A 6,289-nucleotide genomic window follows, 5' to 3' on the forward strand; every position below is an offset into this window, starting at 1 on the left:
AGTATCGTAACAGTCTTCAAGCAAAGAATTCCCTCTGTCTTTCTTTCCACCAACTCCTGCCTACCTGGCCCCCTCTCTCATTCTACCAATCTCAATTCTTTCTTTCTTAATAAAATATATACACTTAGGAAGAAGAAAAAACCCAATGACTAAATGCAGTTTGAGCCCTCTCCAACTCTTACTGTCAGCTTGGCACTTTGTTAAATGTTACTACATTTCACTTTCAGAAAGGGTTAGCCAACAGTATTCAATCTACTTTCTAGGGGGTAAAACTTTCCCACCCCCTAACCTTTAGGTCATTCCAATCATGTCATTTCTTCCATAATGCTAGAAGTAATGGAGGAGGCAGGAAGCGAATGTAGAAGGTATATAGCTCTGCTCGCCGGCCTTTGTCTGCTTGTCTCTAACTACCCTTAAACTACTTCCTACTCGTCTTTATAACAATGGGGCAAAATGGTTCTATCTAAACGGTCCGAAAGCCAAGCAGACTTCTGTAACCTGTTATTATGACCTTCCTCTCATCAGTAATTGTTGAGCAATTTGTGCCTAAAGAAGCCAATGGCCTACAGTGCCCACGTGGGATATGGTGGAAGTAGCTGGGAGAGAGTTCCAGCAATTAAGAATGCTGGGGTCTTGCAGGTCACCCAAATGTAAAAGGCTTAAAATACTTTAACATATTTGTATAGTGGAATGATAAACACAGTGCTACAAATAATCCTTCAATTTTATTTTAACTAAGATTCACTCATGTCTCGTCAATCTCAAGTTTGTGTTTATTATGAAGATTTCTTTTTGGTAGAAAAGCCAAGTGAGAGGTTTTATGTATGTATGAGACACAGTCATTCGAAAAACAAACAAGAGAAGAGTAAGAAGAAAAGTGAAAGAAGAGGGAGACTGCGGACGAAACGCTGACATGGAAACACACACTGGCGTGGATCAGTTGGTTCTATGTCACATGTTGGTTACTGCGTGTGGTAATAGCGGAAACCACACACCACTGAGCAGCAGAGACAACAGCTACAAAAGAGACAGCTACAGGAAAATGGGTTCTCGTTTATCTTTAAGGCTCCGTGCCTCTTTTATATTGTTCTCTTCCCCCATACCTTTATGGCCATTGCCATCTTTCACAGTCAGAATTTTAGTAACCATTATGCCTGAGGTCGTTTTACAAACTCAGTGACGATTCGGTAAATACTAATTACAGATGGTAATGTATCCTGTGTGATGAACCACTGTGCCTTCCTGGGAGTCACAGAGACAGAAAAAAAGCACAACGATTTCAACAGGAAAGAAAGAACTACTTTTGGCTTTACCATGTTGAACGCTCAAGAAAATCCCATATGGTAGTGAAAAACACTCGAAAAACATTTGGTGGAAGAAGGTGAAGGTAATCAAGCTGCAGAGGGTGATTAAAATGAACAAACTTTAAGGGCCATTGCTTCCAGGGAAATGTGGGATTCTAGGGAAATTTGGGGTTCTTCTTTGATCTGACACTAAACACTCCCAAGAGGGAAATGGAGGAGAAAGGACCATGGCATGGCCGTCCCCCCTCCCCCGGGGAGTGCTTTCTTGCTTTCTGTCTCTCTAGTGAGGGTACACGCCCTGTAGCAAAAATCTCTCTTAAAAAGAGCAATAGCCCTTCTATTTTTAGTTTATTTTAACTCTATTCTTTATATCTACCTTTTGAGTACATACATATTTTTTGCATGTAATATACCAGTATTATATGGTATTGCATCAAGCAATCAAATAGATGAAAAGGTTTTAAGACTTCAGGGCAAGAAAACATAGTGATGAAAAGAGAATAGGTGGGAACCAGCAGTTAGCATAATGGCTATGTCGCTGGACTCCCACGTAGTCGACCACAGTTCGTGTCCCGGACCCGGCGGCTTAAAACTCACGCCGGGCGCGTGTGCGTGAGTGCCCAAGATCCCGAGAGGAGAATGGAGGAGAAGGGATTGTGGCGTGACCATCCCCCCTGGGGGGTGATTTCTCGCTTTCTGTCTCTATGTCTCTCTCTGTCTGTCTGGCGAGTGCACGCGCCCTACAGTGAAAATCTCTCAAAAAAAAAAAAAAAAGAGAATAGGTAACAATGGTGATAAAATTCAGGAGGTAATCAGATAAACTTGTCAGGTCCAAAATAAATAATTGTTGCTCTTAAAACCCAGGAGTAACTTATGTTGTGTTAATGCTCGTGAAAAGAGGGACAGAAACAATTTTTTTGCTCTGATTCTGACTAGCTTCAATAGTGACTTTTCTGCTTTCCTCATAGAGGCTGGAAGATAGAGTTTTTTATTGGGGTGGGCTATAGGGCATGCATACTATGGGAACGGAAGGGGAGCAGAGAGAGAGAGAGAAAGTGAGAACACATGGGGGGAATGATCACACCACATCCCTTGTCCTCCTTTGTCCTCCATCTCTCCCTCCCCTCTTCCCTGAATTTGGGCAAGCACACTCATGTGTCCATCTGCCTTAATCACCAGGCCACAGGCTGGCCCAATACGTATCATTTCTAATAGGCCTTCAGAGGTCTGTGGATATGGGAAAGTACTTTACAAGAATTTCCCATCTAAAAACATTCACAGACAGGAACCGAGCCACGCTTCAGACATGGGGATTTCAACTCCGATGACATTAATGGGCCGGTGAAAGTAGGTACTGCATCTTAGTTTATGATCACAATGTTTGTGCATAGCTTTGAGAGGTTTCACCGGAATTATTTACTCCATCATGCCCAACCAAATGTGAGAGCAATGGGAATGTGGAAAGTGCCCCCAAGGCGAGGTAAATGAAAATTTTGAAAATAGGACTAATCGAAAGTTGGAAGTGGAAAGGAGGTGGTGATTATTATTATATGGACATGGAATGGATCTTTGTCCAAAAATATTATCCTAAAAAACAAAAATAAGTCAGCTAAAACACAGTTCCTATATGAGTTGCAATAATCAAAGAGAAAATAATTACATGAAGAAACATCTTTTACTTTTTTTTTTTTTAGAGGTTTTTGTTATTGGGCGTGTGCGCTTGCCAGACAGTCAAAGAGAGACAGAGAGACAGAAAGTGAGAAATCACCCCCGAGGGGGGGTGGACACGCTGCAATCCCTTCTCCTCCATTCTCCTCTCGGGATCTTGGGCACACACACACACACGCGCCAAGCATGAGTTTTAAGCCACCGGGTCCGGGACGCGAACTGTGGTCGACTACGTGGGAGTCCAGTGACATAGCCATTACGCCAACTGCTGGTCCCCATGAGGAAACATCTTTTGAGCAGTGCCTAAGCAGATTTCAATCTTTCCAAACAATAGCAATTGTTAACTATGCATCTTACACTTGTTTCTGTTTATTGTAACTGATATACAGATACAGCTCTCGTTAGCTAATGTTTAGGGAAGATAGGCATTTAGGTCAAAATGATTCATTATTAATTAATAATAGTATATGTAAATTCATATTTTAAAGAGCCTTCTTGAATTTTTGGAGGGGGACAATGTCATTTAGATATATAAGAGATTGTTAATTTCTTTTCTTTGTACTGTGGCCAAGAAAAAGCTTTTATTCAGATAAGTGTCAATTTTGCTACTTTCTGTTGTTTATATGTGCTTACATAATTAGTATTCTCTTTGATCCACAACATTTTTGTAGAGAAAATGTAAAAGCTATGTGTCCATTATGAGAAAGTAGGCTTGAACAGAAGATGCAGTCTGAGGAGGCCCTGGGCTGGGGTACCACTGCAGTACGTCACGGTGTGCCCGAAGAGGGGAGCCCGAAGATCACTCCACACCACACGGTCCCCCTTTCCTCTGGATAAGTGAGCCAAAGGAGGATGCACATGCCGACTATCATAACTCTTGTAAATATTCATTCCTCTGCTTTTTAAAATAAAAAATATTCGTGAATGAAACTTTTCGTATTTTCTTCCTGTATCCCAGTGGGTCTTCTTTGGCACATCGGGAGGAATGTGCTCCTCATTTTGGAAACCCTTGGCCTAGAAGATCAACGTCAATGACAGGCATCTATTAGCTTGATATTGAAGAGGGCTAAATTTGTTCATGAAATTAAGGCTAAAATAGTGATAAGGCCCTTTGTAAGTCTTTATTCCCGAGGTTCAAAGCTTTTTGGAATTTGGGAAAGGTCAAAATGCTCATGCTGAATAAAACCACTGTGGGGCTCCCTATAGCACAAAGGGGGAGCGATGACGCCTGTCTTAATAGATTCTGAGGTACCAGGGAAGAATCCAGGCACCACGAATCAAGAATCAAGAGAAATAAGCATATGCTGATTTTAAAGGGTTGAAGGACCGATTTAATCTCTTGCTTGTTGCAAAGTTACCTTAACTTTTATATCTAGAAGTGTGAATAGTTATAGACCCTGGCTAGTTCTGCTTAAAAACTAAAACAAAACAAAAACTACATAAATGCTGTATAAAACATATAACAATCCTTTAAAAGATGCCGATTAGCTAGCGAGAAGATACAGATTCCTATGCATCAAATCTTATGTCAAAGTAAGAACTCAGGCAAGCTGAGCAACAGCAGCGTGTCCACACATTTCCCTAAAACTTTCAGACTCACGTGACTTTGAATTTCAATTTTCACCCTGTTGACAGGAGATAAAACACAGGACCTGAACAAGAAGAAGGCTAGAGAATGGAAGTGGGCCAGGGGCTTGGATCATGTGTCTACGGGGCTAGTTAGAGTGATCCTGGCAGAAAATTCCCATTCAGGGTAATGTAGGCGGGAGATTTTCAGTGGGGGCCGTTAGCTGATAGCCAATGAGATAAATCACTGGGCCCAGTCCCGTTTGATACAGCTAATAGGGTGAATCAGTGGGCCTAGCCCCAGTTAATATATAGCCAGTGGGTGAAAACAATTAGCAGGCCCAGCCAACGATCACCTGACACAACCCCAGTTAGGGAATTATAAACCACATGGAAAGCAATTAACACGCCCTTGAGCCATTCTTTCTGTTTTGCACTGGGCCAGCTCATTGGTGTACTTTCACTCGTACTTAATAAACTATCCTTTTCTTTCACTACTGGCATGTTTCGTTCAATTCTTTGTGTAAAACACCAAGAGCCTGGATATCACCAATGCCACCTTACAACGGATCTGCACAAAGAGGGGAATTGAATTAGGAGACTTCTGCCAAAGATAGAACCCCTTTGATAAGGGTAAAAAAGAAAAAAAAAAAACTTTCAGAAGAAACAACAAAATGCCTCCTTCAAGTCTTGGTGATGGGAAAAGAATAAAAGCACTTTAGTATTCTCGGTTACCAGTAGTCTTCATGTAGGTTTGCAGCCCCAAAACATACTATCTGGGTAGACTGAAACTATACAACCAATAATTAAGTTACAAGGGTACCAAATAAGCCAGACCCATGCATCTAGGATGAGCAAGCACACATCTCTGAAGAGACCACTTAAAAACCCAGACTCTAATAATTCCCATAAATTCAGCTTCCAATGAACAGGAGCTCATAGTCAGAAATCAAATAGTACCTGGTGGGAACCAGATACCGTGAGTGAGAACCGATAGAATCAGACCTGCAAAGGCTTAGATAAAACTGAAAATATTTTTAGTCATAGAATTTTACTTCACAAAATTTGAAATAAGTACACTTTATGTATTCTTATAAATATATTTAAAGGCATGAAGGAAGAGAATATAGTTAGGGGTAAGGAGCAAGAAGCTAATTTCCAAATAGACTTAAAAATAACTATGGATGACCATTGAAATGGCAAATTCAGTAAATAGGGTTGACGATAGATTAGAAACAGGTGAAGGCTGAGTACTAAGCCAGCAGGCAGAAACTGTGTAGACTGCAGCACAGAGAAATACAACAATGAGGAATAGTTAGGGAAGAAAAGAGAAGGTGAATGTGTAATTATTGGTTGAAATTTTCCCAGAAATTATGTAAAACATGTTTCTTAGATACAGTAATTCCAAAGGATAATAATTTAGAAAAACATTTATGGAACTAGGAGATGGCCTAATGGTTACATCGCTGGACTCTCACGTGGCCAACGCGATTCGAGTTCCAGACCCAGTGGCTTAAAACTCACGCAGGGTGCATGTGCATGTGTGCCCAAAATCCAGAGAGGAGAGTGAGGAGAACGGATGGCCGTGTGGTCATCCCTGTTGGGGAGTGATTGCTTGTTTTCTGTGTCTCTGTCTCTCTGGCAAGTGCATGTGCCCTATAGCAAAAAATCTCTTTTAAAAAATACCAAAACAACCTTTTAGCCGGAACCACCATCTTCCATTAATGAACGAAAATGACGCACACCAAGGG

Source organism: Tupaia chinensis, unplaced genomic scaffold, assembly GCF_000334495.1.
Source record: "Tupaia chinensis unplaced genomic scaffold, TupChi_1.0 Scaffold000212_1, whole genome shotgun sequence".
Lineage (NCBI taxonomy): Eukaryota > Metazoa > Chordata > Mammalia > Scandentia > Tupaiidae > Tupaia > Tupaia belangeri.